Source organism: Muscardinus avellanarius, assembly GCF_963383645.1.
Source record: "Muscardinus avellanarius genome assembly, chromosome: 7".
NCBI lineage: Eukaryota > Metazoa > Chordata > Mammalia > Rodentia > Gliridae > Muscardinus > Muscardinus avellanarius.
The window spans coordinates 117,823,623-117,849,774 of record NC_137793.1 but is presented as its reverse complement, the minus strand read 5'-3'; the positions used below and the strand labels follow the sequence as shown (position 1 = coordinate 117,849,774).

Here is a 26,152-nt window from a genome sequence, read left to right as displayed (position 1 = left end):
GAAGAGCTCTTTAAACACAGGAAGACTGCAGCTAGGGAGCCCGTCCACAGGCCGTCACCTCTCTCCCCGTCTCTGGCACATGCGTAGCCCTGGGTCTCAAGGAGGACCCACATGCGTGACCCACTGCCCACCTGAGGGAGACAAACCGAGGGGCCCGCACCCTGCGCTCCCACCCCGGGTGAGCACTATCTGCCGTCACCCGGCCGGGCTGGGCTGCTAAGCTCACCCGCACAGTGTTCAACTGCATCATGCAGTGTTTGTAAAGAAGAGCACACATGTTTCTGAGTGTGATGGGGGGCTCTTCCAGGGTATCAGAGGTGAACATACTTCACCAAGCACACAGAACTCCACAGGGCGCCACACCCGGGCTGCTGCAGCTGGGTCACTGTCGGCAACTCCAACTTCAAGGGGCAGAAATGAGGCTTTGAACAGAGAGAGAGAGAAGTAAAGGGAGGGACTGGCTGATCCCAAGACTGGCGCACTGTCTGTGATCGGCCCAAGCAAAACACGAGCAGCCATGGTCCCGGCCATCAGTGGGGTGGCAGCGGCTCTGGGGACCTGCCTTTGACCACCCCGCCGGGACAGGAGTGTGGTGTGCCGGTGGGAGGGCCCCCTGCTGGGCTGGCAGGGCAGGAGTGCCGTGTGCCCATGGGAGAGCCCTCTGCGGGGCTAGCAGGGCAAGCAGAGTGGGAGAGCCTGCCACCGGAAGCGGGGCCAGCAGGGCTCTGGAGCGGCGTGTCCCCGGATGCTGCTGCTATGGGCCTGCCACGCCTCCTAGCCCACTGGGCTCACTCAGCAGTGCCAGCTTCCAGGGGGCTCCTCTGAAAGTCCTCCCTGGGTAAAGGCTCTCCAGGGCCTGCAGGCTGTGGGGGCCGTGGAGGGCAGGCATGGGCAGCCAGCCAGTGACGTGTCGGCCATTGGGTCTCCCTCCTCTCCTGTTTCCGAGACGGCTCTGTCCCGTCCTCACGGACCCCTGTGAATTCCACAAAGCATGGGGCTAAAACCTGAGCCTTCCTCTGCCCCACTAGTGCCCTCCAAGCTCCGGATTCCCAGGACCCCCCCCCCCACACACACACACTTCGTCCATCGTGGACACAGACAGGTCTATCTGTCTGTGGGGTACACTGGATAGCTGGACCCTACAGCACCCCATGCACCTGGAAGTGCTGTCTTCTGGGGTAAGAATCCAACCTCTTGCATTCTGCTTAATAAAGAAATGAGGTGGGATTCTTAGAGGGAGAGGGGAGGTCCGTAGTTGACACCCAGGGGTCTGCGGCTGGGTCTATGGTTGTTCTTCAAACTCCCCAAAGTATATGGCTTTGTGTGCGTTTCTGAAAATAACCACAATAGATAAAACGCCAACACCCGTGTGGGGATCACTAGCCTGGGCACATCACGTTAGCGGCTCGGCCAACCCTTACACCTAGTTTTTGGCCTCTATCTAAAGATGAGAGGCCGCCTAGGCCGCAGCATAATCAGTAATGGTAGTCAAGTGTGGTAGTGTGCACCTGTAATTCCAGGACTTGGGAGGCTGAGACGGGGGTCTCAGGTCCAAGGCCAGCCTCATCAACGGAGCAAGACTCTCAGCAACCTGGAGAGATCCAGTTTCAAAGCCAAAAATTATAAAGGGCCGAGGGCATATCTTGGAGGAAGACTACACCTGGGTTCGATTCCCAGTACCAAAAAATCAGGATCCAAACCCTGACCACTTCACCAGAGTCTAAGACCATCTTGCCGTCTCTGAGCACTCCGCGTGCTAGGAAAGGCCCAGCACCCTGCACACGCTACCTCCTCCGAAAGTATCTTGCTAACAACACCCATGCTTCTGTGCTGCGGAGTCAGGGCCGGGCCTGGCCCGGGCAGGGGCTTTGCCGCTGCTCTGCAGGACCAGACGGCGCCAGGACCCAGGCTCCCCTGCAGCTCTCCTCTCTCCTTTGGAGTACCACCTCCCACATTCTCCCTCTCCTTCTAGGCTCCTCTGTGATGCCCAGTCTTTGGCCAGACACTGGATTCCTGCTGCCTTCCGCCTGCTGCGTCTCCTCGCCCACCTCTCCCTTCTCCACCAGCGATCGATCACTCCCATCTTGTGAACCCGGGGACCACCAGCTGGCACCACCTGCCGCGGAGGCCTCCTGGTGTGTGGGGGCAGCAGGGAGGAGGCAAGGCAGGTGACATCCAGCATGTCCTGCCCCGTGCTTCTGCTGCGGTGCTCGAGGGCTGGAGAACAGCGTGGCACAGGCTTGGCCTCTCCTGCGAACGCCTTTCCAGCAACTGCTCAGAGAGGCTTGAAGGGTGGCTCCTAGCATCCACCCCACACACACTCAGAGGTCCCTGCGGGCCAGGGCAGGACCCCCGGCCTGGGGCAGCCTGTTCTGCAGGCCCAGACCCAGACCCAGACCCAGGTGAGAGGCACCTAGTGGAGAAAGCAGACTGCCTGCTGGGGCTCCTTGTGGAGTTTTGGCTTCAGGGCACAGAAGTCAGACTCCCACCACCAGCCCCGCAGCCTGTGGGCATTCAATACATTTTTATTTGTCAACGAGTTCCAGAACAGAGTTTGGAGCCCTTTCATTTTGGGTTACAAACTCACCAGACTTGTCCAATAGGGGCTGAAATCTGTATCCTCTGACAGGGACTCTGCGGTTTGGGAGAAATTAGCGGGTGGAGGCTCCAGGCACTGGGAAGAGGCCTGGTCCCCAGAAACCAGCGCAGCGGCCAGCAACAAGGCCTCTGTGCATTTCACACTCCAGCTGGGCCTTGGAAGGCACCCGGGAGCGCCCAGCTCAGTCCCCCCTTCAAAATAAAAAGTCACAGCCCAGCGGTCCCAGACCAAGCCATGTTCAACTCTTTTGCAGACTTTTCTATCACAAAGGACTTGAGAGGCGACCTGAGAAAGAAACTGGCACTAACTCACCTGTAACACCCTCCTCGGGAGGCGAGGCGGTGCTGATGCTTGGTGCCCCAAATTAGCAAGAAGCCCAACCTCCTGGTGCCTCAGTTTCCCCATTAATCAAAAAGCCTCGCTGCCTTCCCTGGATAATATGGTTCAAATGAATACGTATTTAACACCCCACAGAAACGGCGTGGGCAACCCTACCCCACTATGAGCCTCTCTGATAGTGAAATAATTTTGATTCTTAGCACTGGCAAGTGACCACAGCTCGTGCCTAGGCACCGCTCTCTCTCCACATCACTAAACAGGCCAACTGCCCCGAGGTGCTCAAGTGGGGACCCGGAGGAGGGTGGGAGCACGGAGCTTACATGACCCTTTTCCATCTCGCCGGCCCTCCCTGGGGCAGGCAAGTGCTCGGTTTACTGCCTGGCAACCGGACCGGGACTAAGCTTGCTAAAATATGAGTGTTTTTTTGGCTGGAGTACCAGAGAGCCTGCAGCCCTACGGAGAGAGAAAAATTGAACACACCAGGCCGCGGCTCCAGCAAGGGGGAGAATTAGGCTTCACACCGCGCGGGCTGAGCCACGGCATTCTTTAGATAATGCTTAACAAACCCCCAAACAAAGGCGGCCAACTTAGCTGCATGTTCGTAAAATGTATTCTCAGCAGATTCGAGCCACTGAAGTGCTGAGCTGCTTTGCAGCCGGGTCCCCAGCCCAGGCGTCCCGTGTTTCCGTGCCCGCTCCACTCGCCTGAATTCCTACAGATTCTGCCAATCAGAATTCCTCACCTCGGGCTCAGGGGGCTTAGCAACCACGGTACATGGTGGTGCTTTTAAATTTGATCCTTACCCTGATAAACAACGGCCCCCACACCGCTGCATCTACCCCGATTTGGGCCAAGACCAGGGCCCATTCCCCTCATGGGCTGACTACAGGGAAGGAGTTCAGGGGCGCACCGCCCCACTCAGCCCTTGCTTCCAGGGACACCTCTCACTTTTATTCAACGCTGTTTCGGCCGCTTGTTACCAGGATGGTCCTCATAGTTCAACCCAGGGTTGTTGTTATTAGATTAATATTTTGTTCTCCATCCTGTTTTTAGAGCATGGCTGTCATCAGCACCATTAGTACTTGTGTACCTACACACAAAGCCAGCCTGCTAAACTGGATGAGATGCTTTTGGGGTTTGGTCTGGTGTGCTGTGCAGAACTTTTAAGGCTGATAGACATGGCCGAGAACAGGCACAGGTTTCTACGCCTGGCACCAACACACGCATCCAGAGCCTCGTCAGCACTGGCCGGGGCTTCTGCTCTCTGATGCTCCGCCTGGTACGGCACTGGTGTCTCGCCCCAGCACCCTGGGGCCTGCGCCCTGGATTGCCCTCACTAACTTGGGAGGCAAGAACCCAAACTCCAGAGACTCCACTGGGGTCCTTGCTCAGACGCCATCTGCGGATTTAATGAGATCAGTGCTTTTCCCATGGAAAAGAAAATGCAGGTTGCCTTCACTCTAAAACACAGGGATCAGCCCTGCTGGCTAAAAGGCCGCCAACGCCCTGCTAACTCTGTGACCTCAGCCAGGTTCTCCCTTAGGAACCTTCGCCCAAAAAGCGTCAGAACGACCCTTCCTGCCCCTCCCCGAGCCCCCACTCAGGCGAGGAGAGGAAGGAGCAAAGAGCATTTGTAGTGTCTTTGAGAAAAAAGCCGCAGGATAGTAAGCGGTCCGAGAGGTCTCAAAGGTTCTTCCAGCTCTGGAGGATTCCCGAACGCCCCTCCCCCAGTCCCTGTGGACGTGAGAACCTCCAAGCCGACCAGGCACACCCAACCGCAAAGCACAGACCAGGGCCTCCACGAGAGCGAGGGGCCGCAGTCGGCGTGGGCTCGAAGGGCTCAGCAGTTCATCTCCGGTGGCCTTAGCGGTGGCCGGGGAGATAGGGCTAACACCGGAGGGCAAGACTCCAGCTCCAGCCCCGGGAGACAAGAGTTCCCGGGACCACAGGCAGCGAAGGCCAGGGACCAGCAGAAAGCGAAAGGCCCGGCTGGGCGCAGGCCGAGGAGAAAGCAGGCGTTATGCACAACAGCTGCAACTGTACGTGGGAAATCAATGCGGGCGTCGTGTGCAAACAGGAGCTGTTTGCTGAGGACCACCCACTCAGCCACAGGCACACACCTGTGTGTGTGTAAGGCCTCAAGCAGTGTCCTTTGAAAATGTGCCGCCCCGCCTGATAGTAAATGCCTGGCCAGTTGCCTTCAGGCTGCCCAGCAATTCTGCACTTACAGATCTCTACGTGTTGAAGGGTTTTCCTCCTCCCAGAGGTGGCAAAGGGCTTTAACTGATCAACTGGCTGCTCTACAGCCCCCGGCATGAAGTGGCTGACCGCAGACCAGAGCGGAGACCCCAGACAGCAGACAGCGGGACGCACACTGCTGAACCCCGGCCCACCACTCCCTGCCGCGGCCCCTGAGAGGCTGAGCTAGCCTCTGCCGCTCCCTCTCCACCCTGCCCAGGTGGCCCACTCAGCACCCCACACCCCAAACCTTCAATGGCCTGGCCAGCCCGGTCCCCCAGACTCCACACCGCACCCAGGTCCAGCTGCCCAGCGCGGCCACTCATACGACAAGCCCTGCCAGGCCAGTGTTCTGTGCACGGACTCTGTCCACTCCTCAAATTGCTCAAAGCCTGTTAGCGGGCAGTCATCCTGGGCTCCTGTCTGTCCCTCAGGCCAGTCCTTGGCCGGTCACCCCATCTCCATACCTGACCGCACCCCTTCCATCCCTCACAACTGCCACGCCCCTCCCCCTCCACTTCCTAAGCTGGCGCCCGAGGCGCTGGTCTGCTGTGGCTTCCCAGCGGATGTGGGGTAAAAGCCGGAATCCATAGTGAGTCTCAGAGACTCCAATTTGAGACCTACTGCTTCCAGCTCCGGGTCCTGGCACTCTCCCTACCTGTCAGCTCCGTCAGTGCCTCAAAGACAGCAAGCCGGTTTCCAGCAGGAGCCTCCTGGCGTCGTTTCCTAACTGGACAGGCTCCTTTTCTTCCTCCCCACCTCCTCTCCCTGCCCTGCTCCTCCTCGCCATGGCCGACGCACTCAGCCAGGACAGAGCTGGTGTCCCGCCGCGCCAGCGCCCGCCTGCCCCTTCCCGCACACCCTACGTGGCGCTGCTGCCTACTTGTTCCTTTCTCCCTGGCCTGTCTCCTCCAACTCCACTGTCGTCCCGCGAACAGAGAAACCACGGAGAGGTGCGGACCACCGGCCTGGGGCCGACTTCCAAAGCACTTCTCTCAAATGCTCGGCTCTTCCATCAACGAAACTCACAGGCACATGGCCGTGAACACGGGATGCGGGCGATCTCTGTGCTCACTGTCTGCACGGAGAGACACCCCAAGTGAGAGCTCACTTCATATGCGGTGCCCTTTGCTGCCGGGAGGAAGAAGAAACCATTGCGCACTCGCGCCTCCATTCGCTGGGAAGTAAGAGAGGAACAAACCCACCCGGCCAAACCTACCATTTTCAGTCTATCTCTGTGGTCCATTCCAGCGCCAGCTTTTGAAGGGCAGTGTTCAGTTCAAGGCCTGAATTTGAATCTGGGGCTGATCCACTTGGTATACAGGGCACGTCGAATAAGCCACACACACCGCCCTCTGGGCTGCGTTTCTTCCTCACGCATTAGATGTAATGCCAGCCCTGCCCGTGTGCCAGGGTTAGCACAAGGAATTAGGGAGCCGCACATCTGTGCTCACACGGTGAAGGGTGTGGTGCAAACATCAGGACTGTCAGCGTTCTCCAGCTAAGTGGGCTTTCCTGTGACTGCACAGATCTCCCTGATTTTTTTATTTTTTTTATTTATTTATTTTTGTTTGTGTGTGGTACTGGAGTTCCTAGAAGCCCTTCTACCTCCGGGCTACACTCCCAAACCCATTTTATATTTTTTATTTGAAAACAGGGTCTCTTAAGCCAGCAAGGCTGGCTTTGAACCAGCGTGATCCTCCTGTCTCCGCCTCCCAAGTGCGGGGATTACAAGCGTGTGCCACCATGCCCGGCTCCCTGATTTTTTAAATATTGAAATATTTATTTATTTATTTATTTATTTTGCGGTACCGGGGATGGAACCCAGGGGCATTCAACCTCCAAGCTACACCCCCAGCCCTAATTTTTTTTTAAACAGGGTCTCACTAAGTTGTGAAGGGCCTCGCCAGGTAGCTGAGGCTGTCTCCTAACTGTGATCCTCCGGTCTCCGCCTCCCGAATGCTGGGATTACAAGCGTGAACCACCACACCCCGCTTTCCAATTATTGATTCCACTGGAAACCATCGGATTTCCCTGGCTTGGAGTATACGTGTCTGGGGTTGGAAGAAGGACTGCTACAGCAGAATTTTGGAAATCTCATCAATACACGGCGAGGGCCCATTCTGGAAGTGGGAGCTAATATTAAGAGCAGACTGGCTGCGAGGTCAGAGTTAATTACAGCCCGCGGCGCTGAGCGCGCTGCCCCTCCGCTGGGACCCGCCACGGCTACACCCAAGCGGCTGATATTAGTGAGCGGTGATTAGAATATGCCCACAGGGCCGGTTAAACTTTCCTCCCCTAGTTAAAGCATTTGTTTCAGCAAGATTTACAGGCACACGCGGGCTGCCAGCACAGACGTGCTTCCACTTACAGCCTCAGCCACAAGCAGCGCCCGCCCGGCACCCTCTGGGGAAGAAGGTGGTCTCCGTGTGTCCCCGCCTGCTGGGAGGACAGCGGGAGGCTTTCCTATCCCTGTCCAGCACGTGGAAGCCAGGACCAGGAGCCACAGCCAAGAAAAACTTTGCATCGCCTCTGCCTTGAGCAGGGCCAGCGTGCCTCAGTCTCCCCACCTGTGAAGCAGGCCCGCCTTGCCAGGCTCCGATGGACGGGAAGTGCTTGGTGGTTGGGAGAATGTCACTACACCTTAACCACGCGTCCACAGTGCCGCTTATAACAAGAATGTGAGACAGGAGGATCGCAGGTTCAAAGCCAGCCTCAGCAATTTAGGGACATTCTCAGCAACTCAGCAAGACCCTGTTTGAAACTTAAAACTAAAAATAAGAAGGGCTGGGGTATAGCTCATTCCTGGATTCACTCCCCAATACCACATAAAGGGGGTAGGGTAGGAGAAGGTGAGAACAGATGTATTTTGAGATTTAAAAGTCAATCGGAAACAGGCACAAGGACTGTTCAGGCTGGACACAGGGGCCCAGTGAGGGGGCTCACGTCCACTTCACAGCCGGGCCGCCACACGCCGGGTCAGGTGGGGAGCTCCTGAGCTCTGCCAGGCAGGCCCTAAGGTGAGCTCCAGCTACAGAGGAGGCGGTGGACTCAGACCGCAGGGCACCGTCCTGCCCACGACCCCCATTCTGCAAGTCCTTCTGCTCCACGTCGTCCACAACAACAGGGGCGTTCTGCACAAAGCAGGATGGCTCAGATGCCGCAGCCCGGCCTGCTCTAAGAGCTGCCCTGGCTCGGGCTCCCGGAGGATGGGAAGGCTTCCAGCTCCCGGGGAGCGCATGCCTGGGCTTTCTGGGGAAGGGGTATCGCGCACCCTGAGTGGACTCAGTGATTCCAGCTTTGGAGGTTTCTTTTCTTAGACAAGATAACGTCCATAAACGCACCTGTCATGTGGACACTTAGTAAATGTCCATTTCTTTCTTGACTTCCCAGTGACCTGGATCTTTGCAGGAATCATCCTGAAAGACCACGGACTTCTGCCTGGAGATGAAGGCTGGGGTGGTATGACTGGCCAGTCCCCGCCACTCCCTTAAAGATGGAGCCAAGATGGAACACCCACTGAAATACGCCACCCAGCTCTGCATGCCTGCACCACAGAGGAAAGCAGATTCAAACCCCGAACTGAGGTTTTCAGACCTGCCTTTGCCTGGGCAAGTTGCTTTAGCTTCTTGTGCCTCGGTTTCCCATGATTCAGTAAAGATGGAGCCACAGTGTCCAGAGTGGGGAGGACAGCGCGCTGAGCTTGGCATTGTGATGTCTTTCTCTCGTCCCCGCGAGGATCTTACAGGGTTACTACTATTGAGCCATTTTATAGAAGAGAAAACAGGTTCAGAAAGGTGAACGGACCTCTCCCCACAAGATCATGCCAGGTACCAGGATTCAAACCCAGAGCGCTGGGCGCTGAGGGCAAGCCCCTGGTGATGTGGCACAGCTCACAGAGGTGTTCTGAGAGCTCAGGAGGCTGTCTGGAAAGGACTGGAGAGCTGACACTCTCACCGCGAAGGACTGTGGTGTGGAAAAGGACCGTGGCGGTCAGGGAGAATCTAACTAAGTTCTCCTCCTTCCTGCCCCCCATCACCCAGCTATGCTAAGCTCTAGGCCATATCCAGGTGTGGAGGCACAGGCCTGTAATCCTGAAACTTGAGAGGCTGAGCCGGGAGATTGCAGGTTTGAGGGCAGCCTCAGCAACTAAGTAAAACCATGTTTCAACATAAAAAAGGCTGGGGGTATAGTTCAGAGGCAGAATACCTGTGGGTTCAATGCCAAAACCAATAAATAAATAAGCAAACAAATGACATCCAGAAAGTAGTTACTATGGGAACTAGTATTAAGAATGTTACTAGAAACAATACTCAGCTGGGCGGGGGTAGTGGTGCACACCTGTCACCCCGGCTACGCAGGAGGCTGAGGCAGGAGGATCCCCAGATCCCGCAAGATCCTGTCTCAGAATAGAAAGGGCTGGGAGTATAGCTCAGTGGTAGAATGCTTGTCCAGCAAGGGGAGGACCCGGGCTCAGGACCCACAACACAAAAATAATACATAAATAAATACTCGCGACAGTCCTCCCCTGTGTACCAAGTACTCGCCGGGCATGGGGGTAGCATGCCTGTAATTCCAGTAATTGGGAGGCTGAGACGGGGGTATGCAGGTTCAAGGTTCAGCAACTCAGTGAGACCTTGTTTCAAAATAAAATAAAAATAGGGTTGGGGGTGTAGCTCAGAGGTAGAGTGCCCCTGGGCTCAGTCCCCAGCACCCCAGAAAACAACAACACCACAAGCCAAGTGCTACTCATGTTCCCTGTCTCCCACCCCACTGGCTCTCAGGTGCGTCGCCTTCGAAAGTTCCTGCCTCAGACTCCAAGGGCGGTTCTGGGGCCAGGACATGACCCGCAGACTTAGAAGTCCTCTTCACACCCGAGACAGTCCTTGTCCCCCAGGGACTCCGAGATCTCAGCTCTTCCCTGTCCCTGGCTGGGACGATGGGAATGGCCTACACCTCCTTTTAAAGAAAGAGGCTCAGAAAGTGATCTGCAGAGGGAGGGGGCAGGACGCCTGGATCTGCGCCTTTGAGGTTGTGATGGAGTACGTCACACGGTGCATCCCTTTGTCCCTGCGGTCTTGGAGCACCTGCCGCACGACATGGCCCAGTGACTCAGCTGGGAAGCGTGAGGAGGGTCCCTGCCCAGGTCTCCCATCCTGAACTGTCCGGGATCTGGGGGTGTCGCTCCATTTGCAACACGGCCTATGAGGGCTGCGCCTGCCCAGCCGTCCCCAGGCTAAGACCAGCCTTGATGGAGGACATCATACCCCACGGGTACTCAAAAGTCAATCAGGGGAAACCACTCAGGTTCCAAGTTGTATCTAATTGCAAGAATAAACAGACTACTGCATCCTATAAAGACTTATTTAGGCCGGGCGTGGTGGCACACGCTTGTAATCCCTGCGCTTGGGAGGCGGAGACAGGAGGATCGTGCAGGTTCGAAGCCAGCCGCACACGCTGGCTTAGGAGATCCTGTTTCCAAATGAAAATGTAAAAATAGGTCTGGGAGTGTAGCCCGGAGGTAGAAGGGCTTCCAGGAACCCCAGTACCACAAAAATAAATAAATAAAAATAAAGACTTATTTATCTGATTTGCAGACGACTTCCCAGGAATGGCCGCATTGTGGAAACCCAGGTCGGCCTGTCCTGAGAGAGAGCGGGGCCCCCAGCAGGCTCCCTGGCTGGCCGTGCAACTGTAGGGCCGGACTGAGTTATCCATTAACTCCCTGTAGGAGACCAAGTGATAGAGCTCAAGTGCGTTAAGCAAACCCAGACGAGGCTTAAATCACCCGTCACGAGGCCTACGACCACGGAAACTTCCCCAGGAACAAACATGCCGTCTTGCTGTAGCGCCACATTATTAAATGAAGATAACAGTACTTATGCCCATCCTGGGAGGCTTTCCAGGGAAGGACCAGCTCAGATGAAGAATTGACAGGCAGCGGAAAACGGGCAGGTGGCCGCCGGAGCTGCGTCCAGCCTTGTGATTGCAAAACACAGAGATGGGGGCAGAGGTGTGGTCAGGAAGAGCCGGAAGTATGGACAGGCCGGCCCAGGACACTGCCTGTGCCTGTGTGACAATCGCTTAGCCCTCACCTCTCCCCAGGGGTCCTCATGTGAGCAGTGTCTCCTCCCAGCTGCCTCGGGACTCCACTGGACACGAGGCCGGTGCTGCAGGCAGCCAGAATGCGGCTACCGGCTCGGGTCCTGGTGGGATCTCCTGTCTCCTAGGCTACAGCGGAGGACCGTGTTTCCCTTTATGACAACAGAAAGCATGTGTTCCCCTTGGACCATGGGGACATCTGTAAGTGGCACAGTGTGTGTATGCGTGTGTGTGTATGCGTGTGTGTGTATGCATGTGTGTATGCGCGTGTGTGCGTGTGTGTGCGTGTGCGTGTGTGTGTGTGTGTGTGTGTACTCGGGCAGCCGCCCTGCACACACCCTCTCTAGACACGGCACCACGGCATCTCGTGTTGGCTGTAGATGTGTGCAGCTGCGGCTGTGTTTGAGACAAATGGACCTTTAATTAAAATACAGGAAGTGATCTGGGGCTCTAATTTCCTTTAGTTTTCTCTCTATAACAGTCGCGGGGTAACCTGCAATTGGACGAGTGAAGGCGGCACCTAACAGCTGCTCCCGCCCTGTGGACAGACCCCCAGGGGGGTCATAAAATGCCCCCAGCAGAGGCTCCGCCTCGGCCCCGCGCTGCCATCTAACCTTTAGCGGTCATGTTTATGAAGCCAGGGCTCTGTGTCCATCTGGAGGGGCGCAGGGTGACTCACCTTAGAAACCATCCCCCCGTCACTGAACCGCCCGCTCAGCCGCTGAACTCCACGGATCCCCAGTGAGGCAGCCACTCACAGGAGATAGGCAGATCTTGGTGTCGCCGGGGTGGCCGCCAGCAGCTCTCCAGTGTGTGGGGGCCGTTTTCTCCCAAGCCCGTCAGAACCCAGGCACAGTGCGCCAGGAACAGGCTTAGGGTGAAGGTGTTCCCTCTGTGTCACCAAGCACCTTCTCCTCGAGTCTCCCCACCTCCTCCCACAGCAAGTTTTCTGCCATTTGCTACATGAAGGCTCACGTTTCCAGTGTCCCAAATCTCAGGACCCACAGAGTCCCTGTCAGTGGCCACGGGCAGCAGCACACAAGCCCAACCGCCGAGGTGGTGACGGCCCTGCAGGACCAGGAGCACAGGACACGGAGCTCCTGGCTCAGGATCTCATCAGCAGTGACAGGTGCAGACCCATCTGACAGGGTTCCCAAGCAATGGTCCATCAGCACAGTGCAGGTGAAAGCCATGGGGCAAGGGCAGGAAACTGAGGCGGGGGAGCCCATCGGCAAGCACACTCCACACAGATACATCAGGCCTGGGTGCGCGCTCAGTGACAGGCCCCGCAGGATGGCTCAGGGGCTCCTCCAGGCAGCTCACTGGGGCTCACTGGGGGTCCACGACGCGCATGAACTCAGGCAACCGTAAAAACGCAGTGACTTAACACAATCGAAACGTACCTGCACAGTTCTTGAGGCCGCAGGGCCAGACAAGTTAGGCTGGCACACGTGGAGGAAGCAGCGGGGCCGTGCGTCCTCTGGAGGGTCGGAGGGAATTTGCTCCTCACTTCTCTGGCTCCTGCCACCTGCCAGTGCCAGCATTACTTGGCTTGTGGCCACATCACTCCAAATTCTGCTCCTACCTTTATACTACCCGTGCGCGCGTGCACGTGTGTGTGTGTGTGTGTGTGTGTGTGTGTGTCCTCCTGCACCTCTCTTCTAAAGACATTTGTGACAGCAAATATCTAGGTTTCACCGAGATAACCCAAGATTCAGTCCTCATCCCAATACCCTTAATTTAATCACAACTGCAAATATCCATTTCCCAAACATAGTCACACTTACGGGTTGCAATTATAGGACTTGGACCTGGTGTCTTTGGGGTATGACTTCAGCCTGCTGCGCCCACTGGGGGTCAGACGTCATGCTGAGTGCTGAGGACACAGATGACGCTCCAGTGTGCTCTCCAGGAGCATAAAGAAACACAGAGCCTGAACCTTGGAAAGGCATCGCAGCAGCCTGTCTCACAGTGTGTTCTGGGGACCTGACACCTTCGGTGATGGCGCCCCAGTGTCCGTGTTTTTACAAGCCTTACGCTGAGGTTTGAGGACCAGGAACAGAGACGACAGAGTCCTTTATCCCACTGTTCTGCCTGCAGCATCTCTGCTAAACTTCTCTCTAGCTTCTGCTTAACTACCAACGCTTTGTAGACCTCCCCTCTCCACTGTTTACAGTTAAAGTGGCTAGAAAAAAGACTAATCATTGCAAATATTATAATCGAAGAGAGATAGAGAGGGCTGGAGGTGTGTAGTTCAGAGGTAGAATGACCCTGACTTTAACCCCTAGAACCAAAAAATGTAAGGATTGTTACAACCAGGTTGCAATAGTTTAGATGCAGAATGTCACCTGGAAGGGCTCACGTATTAATGTTCAGGAAGAAATGACCGGACCGGGAGGATTGTAATCTCCTCAGGGAGTAAGTCTGTGGTGAACTAATGGTTTGCTGGTGGCAAGGCAGGCCGGTAGGGTGTGACTAACAGAGATAGGCCACTGGGCTGTGGCCTTGGGATCCATCTGTACCTCCACGGGACCCCTTCTCCATCTCTCTGCTCTCCCACCATGGCCCGAGCTCTGCCCTGGACTGGAACTTCAAGCATTGTGCACCAACAAATCTTCCTTCGTCTAGACTGCAGTCATCAGGTATCAGGGTCATCACAGAGCGTGCTGAGCAAAACACCCAGCAACGCCACACATCACCCGTCTCCCCCAGAGCGCCCCGTCTGCATAGCCGGTGCCTGAGCCGCTCCGCGGGGCGCGTGCCAGCTCCCGTCTACAGCTCTGCCCTGGGCACGGGCGGGATGCAGGGAAGTATCACACGCTGGCGCTGGCTTTGAGGACTTGACACCAGAATGGAGAAAGCATCAAAGGTGTGCGAGGCACCAGGGTGAGGAGCAGCAGACGCCATCGCTGGGCGAGAGACGAAGGGGAGAGAGTTACAGCCTAGGCCTGCTCGTCCGTCATTATGCGCCTGCTGAATGCATTCAGTCTCTTCACCTTGCCCTGTGGCGCAGGGTCTTCACATAGAAATGAGGCGAGGGGACAGGACCTATTTGCCTGGGCTCTGGGTCAGAAGTTCCCTTTCCCTCACGTGCCCACGAGATGCTGGTGGTTCAGGGACCACACCTGAGAACCATTGCTTCCAGAAGGGATAGGTTCAAGACAAGGACTCTGGTTCTGAACAGCTTGAGCCACGGGCTGCTCGGGAACACTGCTTACCGCCTCGTTGCCACCATCACCATAGTAAAAAGCTGAGGTCCAGAGGAACTGTAAATACCAGCTCAAGATCTCACAGCAAATAAATGGTAGAGCTGAGATCTAACCCTGTGTCCTGGGCAGGGGTCATGATGTGCAAGGATGCTAAAAACAACCAGTATGAAACAAGTAGAAACTGCAGAATCTCATGTCCTGACAACTATTACCTGTCATTAAGTGTGCGGCATCGCCCAAGTCTCTTCTGCTCACTGAGCCTTGGCTGGAATGCTGGGGTCGTGGCCTTTTAGAGCTGGGAAAGGTCTTAATAATCTTTTGTTCTGCTTCTCTTATTCTGTAGTAATTACCAAGGATGTCCTATGTCTCAGTCTGTTTGAGTTGCTGTAACAAAATATCTTATGCAGCATGCTCACTGCAATAATCCAAACAGCCTGACCACACACTTAGAGGAAGGAAGGGTCATTTGCTCACAGTTTCTTAGAGATCTGAGGGTCAGTCCATGTGAGGCTGGGTTGTGGATCCCAGGGCATTGCCAGGAAGCAGAGAGAGGGAGAGGGTGAGGGCTCTGCTCTCACAGCATGGAGGTCAGAGCTGAGAGAGGGAGGGAGCGAGGGCTCTGCTCTCACACCATGGAGGCCAGAGCAGAGAGAGGGAGAGGGCGAGGGCTCTGCTCTCACATCATGGAGGCCAGAGCAGAGAGAGGGAGAGGGCGAGGGCTCTGCTCTCACATCATGGAGGCCAGAGCAGAGAGAGGGAGAGGGTGAGGGCTCTGCTCTCACATCATGGAGGCCAGAGCAGAGAGAGGGAGGGAGCGAGGGCTCTGCTCTCACACCATGGAGGCCAGAGCAGAGAGAGGGAGAGGGCGAGGGCTCTGCTCTCACATCATGGAGGTCAGAGCAGAGAGAGGGAGGGAGCGAGGGCTCTGCTCTCACATCATGGAGGTCAGAGCAGAGAGAGGGAGAGGGCGAGGGCTCTGCTCTCACATCATGGAGGCCAGAGCAGAGAGAGGGAGAGGGCGAGGGCTCTGCTCTCACATCATGGAGGCCAGAGCAGAGAGAGGGAGGGAGCGAGGGCTCTGCTCTCACAGCATGGAGGCCAGAGCAGAGAGAGGGAGAGGGCGAGGGCTCTGCTCTCACGTCATGGAGGTCAGAGCAGAGAGAGGGAGGGAGCGAGGGCTCTGCTCTCACATCATGGAGGTCAGAGCAGAGAGAGGGAGAGGGTGAGGGCTCTGCTCTCACAGCATGGAGGCCAGAGCAGAGAGAGGCAGCCAGCAAGGGAGTCAAAGACAGCACATCCCTAAGGACACACCCTGGGGACTCACCTTCCCCAGTCATGCCCACCTGCCTAGGCGACCACCCAGTAAATACATGACATTGATTTATTCACTGATGAGGTCACCTGACTTAATTCTATCAACCCTGAACACCAATCTATGATCTCTTCAGGGGCCATTCTGCGTCTAACTCTAATATCATGGCTCCAGAGACTGGAGAGTCCAAGACTGAGGCAGTGCTGGCTCCTGGACAGTGTCTTCCTGCTGCGTCTGCAGACTGGAAGGATGACTGAGCTCCCTGGGGCCTCCTTCCTAGGACACTGCTCCCGCTTCAGAGCAAGGAGCCCTCAGGGCCTGATCAGCTCCTATCCGTGTTGGTGTTAGGGTGTCAACATATGAATCCAGAGCCACACAGACACTTGGACCACAGTACTCAGCACCCTGGACATGAGCCAAGTGCCCGACAGTTTTCTCACTGGTCCTCCCTAGAGCTCCGTGAGAAGGAAGGGTGCCTCATTCGAGCCCAGTCTGCACAGGGAGCTTACCCCCAGCGTGAGCAGAGGGACCAGGTGGAAACCCGGGAAGAGGCCGTGACCACTGGGATACAAGTGCCCCCGCTCACTACCGTGGGCTCTTTCAGGAGAAGCTCAGAATCCCCTGCGGTATTTTCAGGTGGCTGAGGCTTCGACTATGGTGCCAACTCTATCTGCTTGAGAGAAATTAGAATCAAAGAGCCTGTCCATCCGGGACCAGCCTGAAGACCAAGCTCAAAAGAGGGCGTGCCCAGAGCTGGCTGTGGCCGGACAAAGTTGGCCAGGGGACAGGGACACGGACACCTAAGCTACTGCAGGGGGTGATGCTACCTGCCACGGCCCCCTGGGGGGACAATCTAGCAACATCATACAGCAAGTGCACACCATTTAAACCCAGCGGCTTCTCTTCTACAAATTTCAATCAGGCAAATTTCTGAACCATTTTGAAATTTCTGAGGTTAAGCCTTTAAGAATCTGATGAAAACTATGGACGCCCTCCCCATAAAAATGGAACACACGACTGCGGGCAAACACAGGGTGTGCACGAATATCAGGCTGAAGCCCATCGAGGAGTCTCAGCTACAAGTCCCGGAGGAAGGGAGAGCACTGACGTCCTTGACTCACTCGGCATCACACCGCCACCGGAGCTGACGCGGGATCCCGCGAAGGGACCTTGACGGCATGGGAAAGTGGGCTCCATCAGTTGTTGACTGCAGAAGGAGGCTGTAACGTAAGATGCGCAGGGAGAGTACTGCGCAAATACACGGGCAGAAAACAGGAAAGGGAGGGACGGCGGGAGGCGAGGTGCCGGACGGCAACGGCCATCATTTGTGGATCACGCGGCGGCCGATGACTTTTGTTTCTCCTTCGTCATTTTTTCACATGTTCTAAATTTCCTATGATAGATGAGTATCCTTTTATTTTCAGATACAGTCATTTTTAAGGAGAAATAACCTAATTATGTTGCCTTGACAAGCTTGAGTTTCATTTTTCTCCCCCGCTCCAGCCTTCCCAAGGAAAAGAACACCCATGTTAAAGCCCAAGTGCAAGACCGATGCGTGCTGGTGACCTCCACACACGCCGCATGTGGAGCGCAGACACCCTTACACCTCAAGGGACAGGAGGAACTGGTCACCACCAACAGGCAGGTCAGGGGCCCCTCCAAGTGCCCTCCAAGTGTCCACTCAGCACCTTGTGTCCAAGAGAAAACTACCTTCCCGGGGCAGCCACAGGACAGGGGTAAAGATCACGTCACCATTACGAGAACATGGAGCTGGTGGGCCTGGGATGTGGGCCAGTCTGGCACCACCCGAACAACAGCAGGGCACACGGCACATTTATTCTTCCTTCACCTAAACAGAAAAGGTTTGCTGAGAACTGCGGAAGCTCTCAGAGATCAGGGGAGGTCCGGGGTTAGCACCCTGCTTCAAATAGAGACGTGAATGCGCTCTGCGTTACTGCCACCCTCCCCTCCTCCAGCTGCCAAATTCTTTTTTTTTGGGGGGAAGCATTCTACCTCCGAGCTATACCCCCAGCCCTATTTGTTTTTTATTCTTTATTTTGAAACAAGGTCTCACTGAGTTGCAAAGGCCTCACTAAGTAGCCGGGGCTGTCTGCGAACCCTGATCCTCCTGTCTCAACCTCCCAAAAGCTGGGATCACAAGCGTGCACCACCACACCCGACTGCCAAATTCTACTCATCCTCAGACCCACCATTCTGTTCAAAAGACAGGGTATGAGCGTGAGGGCCACGCTTCAGTCAGAAGCTGCTCAAAGGCAAGTCTCGGCTGCAGGAAGCCTTCCCACTCCAGAGAGCCCTGGCCTGGCTTTGGACAGTGATGGGAGCAGGTTGCTGGGCTAAGTGGAAAGGAGTTAAGGGCAGGGGACGAGCAGGTGCAGGACACAGAGACACAGGTTGTCGGCTAGAGAGTGGGGCAGGAGCAGCAGGAGATGCGGGAGGCTGGCCCCCGGGAGCGCCAGAGTGTGCCACCCCGAAGAAGAGTACCAGCGAGCCCCTCGGAGGTGCGTGTGGCTCAGTGGAGAAGAACCTGCTGGAGAAGGCCACTCCAGATGCCCGCTGGCTGCACTGCCCCGTGCTTCAGGGGAGTGGTTCCCTAGGCCTCCGACATCGCAGGGTGACAGGCACCCCCCACGGGGTTCCTGTGCCGATTTCCCCCAGCACGCACTCCCTTGTGGACCACTACTGAGTTCCAACAGGGCTTCCTGAGCCTGCTGTTACAAGCTAGGCCCCTTCTTGGTTTGGCTTTCATGTTAAAGAACACCACGGCCTTTCTATCATCGTGTGAGTTGTGAGGAAGGCTGACAGACTGGCCTGGCTTGGTGTAGCAGGAGGAGGGTCCACGTTAGTGAGCAGGTCAGCACAGCTACGTCTGCCTCGCTGATGTCTCCTCTGGCAACTTCAGGCACAGAGAGGTCGCCAAACACTTACAGGGTTTAAGCTCAACCACGGTTCCTCCTCTGTGTTCGACTCCCCTGGCTTACAAGTCTCGAGAGTCCAGTCCAGCACAGTGCTGGGCGCTGAGGCAGTGAACACCTAAGACCCCAGCCACCTCTGCTTCTTCTGAGCCTTCCCACTTCATCCCTGCACCACCCACACAGGTGCCGGAAACCTCTTCCCTTTAGAAACTGAAATAAAGGATCTACAGAGCAGCCCCTGGACTGGGGAAGAGGGGGCAGCAGGCTGGACCCTTGGGCCATGCTGGTAGAGACCCTGGTGTAACTGGCCTGGGTGGCACCTGGGCGTTGAGAGCTCTCCAGGGACAGAATGCGTGCCCTTCATCTCAGCAGGAGGACGGCAGCCCTGTAAGCCAGGACTCCAACGTGGCTACGATGGCCTAAGAGCATCTGCCCCCAGTTTGTACTTAAAGGACACTAGAAATCAATATGGCGGCCGAGGTGTGTGGCCCCTCTACTCTGGATGGGGAGAGAGGGGATGGATGGGGATAGACGCTGGGGAAAAGCAGAAAGGAGCTTCCAAAGAGGCTCTGGGCCAACGCAGACTCACTGCGACCTCAGGGAAGTGCACCGCTGACCCTCCGGGCCCCATCTCCAGGGCAGCCCTAGAGCCGGGGAGAAGGCCACTCTCCTCTGCCGCCTCCTAGACCCGGGTCAGGAGCCCACGGGCCTCGCCCGCTCCTGCTTCGCAGCTGCAGGGCAGCTCATGAGCTTTGGGGTGGGTTCTCATATGTAAAGTGGGGAGGCTCCAGCCCGGCCTCTGCGCCACACTGTGTGAGGCTCTAGGACAGTGCGGGTCAGCGTCTACCGCGTCCCAGGTCAGCTCTCGGCTGGGATGCGCTCAGCACAGAGCATTTTCTCACGTGGATCCCCGGCACAGAGGGGTAAACGTGACTTCCCAAGCTAGGAGAACAGGTGGGTGCCGGCACCGAGGCACGAGGTGCTCTCAGAGGAACCAGAGCTTAAGAGAAGCCGGGATGAGGCTGAGAGGCCGCGACCAAGCCCACGGCTGATCTTCCATTATCAGTCTGTGCCTGGGCCTTTCTCTGGCAGGCCTGGTTCTGACACAGCTGGAAGGTGCGAGCCGCCATGGGGTGCTCCCTCAGCTGAGGACAGAACCACCTCTGGAGACTCGGGCACTTGCTGCCGAGAGCTGGAGCCGAGGAGGAGGGAGCCATGGGGTCGCAGGGAGGGACTCGGCTATTCTCTGCAGGGAGCAGGAGGCTCATGCCCTGGGCCCAGGATGTGGGATCTGCTCAGGACCACTAGGCGTGGTGACGCACGCTTGTCATCCCAGCACTCGGGAGGCTGAGACCGGAGGATCACGGTTCACGGACAGCCTCAGCTACTTAGTGAGGCCCTCTGCGACTCAGTGAGACTCTGTTTCAAAATAAAGAATGAAAAACAGGGCAGGGGTGCAGCTCGGAGGTCAAATGCCCCTGGGTTCTATCCCCAGACCCGCAAAAAAAAATAAATAAATAAAAAATAAAAAAAAGAATCTATTCAGGGCCTTGAAGGTATAGGACAGGTATGCCATTACTGGGGCCCCAGGCCTGGGTATAAGTCCCCTCCTGAACTTGGGTGACTGTCCCTAGGGCAATGCCCCCGCGCATCTGGGATCCTCTGTCTTCCAAGGCGCACCTTCTGTTAACCCACACATGGTCTCGCTACCCCTGAAACAGCTCCCGAGTCCTCCGGAGAGGACTGTAGCTTTTGGAAAGAACCAGAATAAGTGACAATTATAAATTTAGCAAATCACAGTCATAAAACTGGGCAGCAGCAAACAATGAGGAGAGGGGAGACTGCAGGCTCGAGGGAGAAGAGGCGTCTAAAGCTAACATAGTAGCCCAGTGATGGCCCACGCTTGTAATCCCAGCACTTGGGAGGCCGAAACAAGAGGATGGCAGGTTTGCAGCCAGTCTCAGTTACCTAGTGAGGCCCTGTGTCAAAAATAAAGAATAAAATAGGCCTAAGGGTAAAGCTCAGAGGTAGAATGTTCCTGGATGCAAACCCCAGTACCATACAGAAAAAGTTAACATAGAAAGATGGCTCACAGTAGGATCACATTTATAGAAGTGTGTCTGTATGGGGAAAGGGAGCAAATATTATATACTAAGCTCTTTACAGGCACTTTACTTAATCCTTACAATAATTTCAGTAAGCACTTTTGTTTTTCCCCATTTGTACATAAAAAGAAAAAATGAACCCCAGAAGCTAAAAAACTTGTCCAAGGGTGGTAAGCTCCACACCAGAGTCCTGTACATCTCAGGCCCTGACACCCCATCCTTCCTCTCATTTAAATATGTCCTCTGCTGAGCCTGATGGCAAACGCCTACAACCCCACTACTGGGGAGACTGAGACGGGAGACAGCAAGTCGGTGGCCAGCCTCGGCAACTTAGACAGGGTCTCACAACTTAGCGAGACCTTGCTTCAAAATAAAAATAGGGTTGGGTGTAGCGCAGAGGTAGAGCATCCCTGGGTTCAGTCCCTAGTACGTACAAATGTACGTACATACGTACATACATACTTACATACATGTGTTCTCTGACAAGAGTTTGATAGTGGGCCTTTACCCCTAAGTATCTCTTTAGGCGTTCAAAGGCAAAATGAGAAGGCAAGACCCCCGTTAGTGGACCTGAAGCTTTACCAAGCGGCCTCGGCTGCCCTCACTGGCCACAGAGGCCGGCGCCACCCACCCTCACGGCCAGCCCCACCGTGGGCAGCTCAGGAGTGGGAGGAGGGGTGCCAGGCCCTGGGCTCCTGCTGCACACTGGCCACGAGGCCACGCTCTCGGCGCAGAAAGCCCTTAATACCACCGGGCAGAAGGTATTTTCTGCCTGAAAGATATCATTATTGAATAAAAGGGGAGGGAAAACAGAAAAAGGGCATAAAAGCCTAAACAAATAACATCAGCATGAGATCTTTAATGAATGGCTCATCTGATGCGATCCACTGAAATCCAGAAGGTTTAGTCAAAGATGCCTTAAACCCAGTTTATACTGCAAATCAGCCATGAACAAAAGTCAACACCAAGTTAATCCCCATTTAATAATTCAGTTTCAGGACGTTAAAACATATTTCTCTCTTGGAGCTCCTGCATGTGCGGAGGTAGCAGGGCAACCAAGAAACACACTCAAAGAGAAAAAAAAAAAGAAAGGTGTTATGTTAGGAACTCTACTATGAGCAGCTTTCAAGAGGTGGTAGTCGGCCCCCCTGACCCCTGACTTTGTCTCCCCAGTAATCTTCCTTCCCCTCTGACCTTTGCCCCAGGCAGGCAGTTGTGAGCCTTGACCCGGGTCTGTCAGGTGACTAGTTCAAACCCTAGGACTGGCTATGCAGAAGACCCATGGACAGGAGGCCAACAGGTGTCCACGCCTGGGATGTACACAGTTCTCACCACAGTGCTCGGGCCACAGGGCTGCCAGAGTCTGCCACCAGATAGAACACACCCTGGACCTTAGACGTGACCTGCCTGCTGGACCCTGCCCTGCCCTTCTGGAAAGGTCCTTCTCATCCCCAGTGCTCCTGGGACTCACATGCAGTGCCTCCTTGTCCTCCCTCCGGGCAGAGCTGCAGCGGGCCACACCAAGCCTCCCTCTCTTCAGGCCTCCCTGGTTCCTAAGTGCAGACAGGCTCCAGAGCCGAGGTGGTGGCCCTGGGCACGGCCAGCTCCTCGCGTCCCCGCAGCCCAGCCCCTCTGCCACTGCACACAGGAGCGAGGACCCCAGGGCTTCGCTCAGGCCAGCGCTGGTGGGCTCGTGCATGCTGCTGGCAGAGCACTTGCTCATGATATCAGCAAACACCCAGAACTCTGGGCCCTTCCCCCACCGGCTTCCCCTTGCCCACAATTCTCAGGAGCAAGGACCAGGCCACTGCAGGGAACAGCAGCCTGGAAACCCAGCCGGGGAGGCTCCAGTGGGCCCTGGAGCCAGAGACCACCACAGCGGGGGTTTTATCTCTTGAAACAGAGCCCAGATACCTGCTTCCCCTTCTGCGACATCAGAGTGAAATTCCCCTCCCAGCCACTGTGCGATCGCGTGTTACCAGCTCTCAGGTCCGGCTTAACACAATCCCAAGCCTGGTGAGATGCCACGGGCCAGCTGCATCGCGCCATCTGTGGAAACCCCTGATGGTCCATTTTAATATCTCTTCCGCCCCGGCCAGGGGACGTGCCGCGGCTCCGCTTCCCCTGGGTGTGACACCCACCCGCCTGCCATCCCACCTGGCACAGTTGCGGCTGAGCAACCGCTCCCTCCCCACACAGCACCCCGCTCACCTACGGAGGCTGAGCCCAGGCAAGACCCCGACAGGACACGCACGCTCCTCTGCCGTCAGTGCTAGGACACGCTGGCTTCTACCAGACCTAGGCTTCTACCAGTGCTAGGCATGGTGTAATGTCTGTAACCCCAGCGCTTGGGAGGCTGAGACAGCAGGATAGTGGTTTGCAGCCAGCCTTAGCTATTTAGTGAGGCCCTTTGCAACTTAATGACCTTGCTTCAAAATAAAGAATAAAAATGAGGCTGGGGGTGTAGCTCAGATGTAGAGTGCTCCTGGGTAGCATCCCCAGCACCACACACGCACACACGCACGCACACGCGCGCGCGCGCACACACACGATTGGCTGGGAAGCCGCTCCTGCCTGGGTGTAGGCCGCGCTTCCCTCCTGAGCCGTGCACTCCGCCCAGGTCACACACGGGCAGCTCGACTGCGGGAGTTGGCTCTCCCAGGAGAAGTGACAGCCCTTTGCCAAATGTGCCCCTGAGGTGTCAAAAACCACAGCCGGGCTCCAAGACGTGCTCCCGAGGGCAAACAGAGCCCAACCGTGGGGGCTGCGCATGCCAGGGCCAGGAAAGGAAGCAGGGGGCCACGTGGCCTCTGCCTTTCTTCTCTGCTTTCATCCACTGCCAGGTCACCAGCCCGGGAAAGCTGCTGGCATTCAGGTGAAGCGTCTCTCTGCAAGGTCACGCCCTGCCTGCGGCTCGGCTCTCCAGTGGGGGAAATGTCACGTCACCCAGGATGCCACTGCTTCTCCCACACACCTGCCATCCACTGGGAGGCCGAGACAGGAGGAGAATGGTTTCGAGACCAGCCTCGGAAACTTAACGAGACTCTCAGCAACCTAGCAAGACCTTGTTTTTGTTGTTGTTGTTGTTGGGTTTGGGGGTTTGGTTTTTTTAGTTTTGGGGGGTTTTTTTAGTACTAAAAATTGAACCCAGGGCATTCTACCTTTTGGCTATACCCCCAGCCCTATTTTTTATTCTTTATTTTGAAACAGGGTCTTACTGAGTTGTGGAAGGTTTCACTAAGTAGCTGAGGCTAGCCTCAAACTTGTGACCCTCCTGTCTCAGCCTCCCAAGTCCTAGGATTACAAGCATGCACCAACATCCCAGCTTCAAGATCCTGTTCCAAGTAAGAAATTTTAAAAAATAAATGCTGGAGTATAGCTCAGAGGTAGAATGGCTCTGGGTTCAATCCCCAGGATGAGGGAGGGAGGGAATGGGGGAGAGGGGGAGGGGAGCAGGAAGACTTGAAAGTCAGCCTCCTCCGCCCTCATCCTGACCTTCCTCTGTGCTATGAAGCACCTTTGGGGTGCTGATGCAACAGCCCAATACCCTTGCTCCCGTGTCCCCTGCCCCCCAAAGGCCTGTGCTGGTCGCTAACCTTTCACCCCACCTGGGCATCGGAAGAAGACTGACAGCACCACTGACCCTGGCTTGGTCAAGGTCATTTTTGCAGAACCCCCCCCATCTGCTAACTGGCCTAGTGACCCCAGGATCGTTACCCCGATTGCTCCTCCTTAGCAAAAAACGTCAGGGGAGGTTCTCGCCATCCGTGACGAGGTCACCATTGCTAAAAACTGAGCTCCCTATACACATACAGAGCCGCTTTTCCCCTGGCTGCCAGGAAGCCCCAGACAAGGTGTCACGTGCTGGACTGAGCCTTCCCCTGGGCCTGCGGGTTTGGGAACTCTCCTCCCTCACTCCGCCCTTCATGACTCTACTCCCATTCTTTTATTCTTATTTCAATCATTCTACTGTATCTTTGTCATTAGAAATGGCCTCAAATCTTCTTTGGAATGATGGAGTGTCGTAAGGACCAGGCTTCCCGAACCGTGAGGAGGAAGAGAATATACAACTGTCGTGCATCTGGTCCCCAACCGGGAATGCTGAGCTGATGAGAGCAGTCCTCCTGTGCCAAGACCACTCGCTAAGACACCAAAGGGCAGCCAAGGCGCTGGGACGTGAGCGCGGCCCTGGCGGCTCCTCTCCCCAGCCCGGTCAACCCCCCTCGGCCGGCGGGCTGTGGCTCCCTGACCTCCTGCCCGCGCCCCGGCGCTCACGGAGCCTTGTCAAAATGTGCAAAGGCGCAAGACGGATGGGGAGGGGAAGCGCATTCCTCAGCTGGAAGAGGGGCCAAGAAACCACGAGCTGCTGCCCCCGGGACCGCGCCGGCCACGGACTTGGCCTCGCAGCACGGAGCCTTGCTCGTCCAGCGCCGACGCCCGCAGGAGGCGATCCCTCAGCTCGGACGGACCGCCACCCCTGCGTCCCGAGGTGAGCTCGCGGAACTAGGGGTGCTGGGCGGGAGTGGCGATGGAACCCAGGGGCATTCTGCCTCTCAGCTACAACCCCCAGCCCTATATTTTATTATTTATTTTGAAACAGGGTCTAGGTTGCTGAGGGCCTCGCTAAGTTTCTGAAGCTGGCCGCGAACCTGTGATCGCCCTCTCTCAGTCTCCCAAGGACTGGGATGACAAGCATGTGCCCCATGCTCGTCTGAGAAGTACCTTTCAACACAGCCTTGGCCCAAGCCCTGGAGCCCAAGATGCCCTTCGATCAGATGGGCCATAAAGTTTGTCTTGTTTACCACGCAGGATGCTGTGTCCTGTATCTGCATGGGCTTATCCCACAGCAGGGCTTGCTTTAAAATCCAAGACAAGCAGGGAGCGGCGGTGCACACCTGTAATCCCAGTCCTTGGAAGACCGAGAGGAGGATCACAGGTTCGTGGCCAGCTTCAGAAACTTAGCGAGGCCCTCAGCAACCTAGTAAGCCCGTTTCAAAATAAATAATAAGCTAGGGCAGGAGGTGTAGCTAAGAGGCAAAACGTCCCTGATTTCTATCCTCAGTACCACAAAGATTAATTAAAATAAAATGTAAGACACAGACGGGCGTGGTGACGCATGCCTGTAATTCCAGCATTTGGGAGGCTGAGACCGGAGGATCGCAGTTTGAGGACAGCCTCAGCTACTTAGTGAGGCCCTCTGCAACTCAGTGAGACCCAGTTTCAAAATAAAGAATAAAAAATAGGGCAGGGGGTGTAGCTCAGAGGTTGAATGCCCCTGGGTTCCATCCCCAGACCCACAAAAAAAAAAAAAAAAA

At 55.9% G+C, this 26,152-nt stretch overlaps 1 protein-coding gene across 1 annotated transcript in view; it reads right to left on the bottom strand.

Moving 5' to 3' along the window:
- Positions 1–26,152, bottom strand: part of LMX1A (LIM homeobox transcription factor 1 alpha) — a gene marked incomplete at both ends in the record, with an annotated part of 131,186 nt that overhangs the window by 47,206 nt on the left and 57,828 nt on the right. The window lies entirely within an intron of this gene.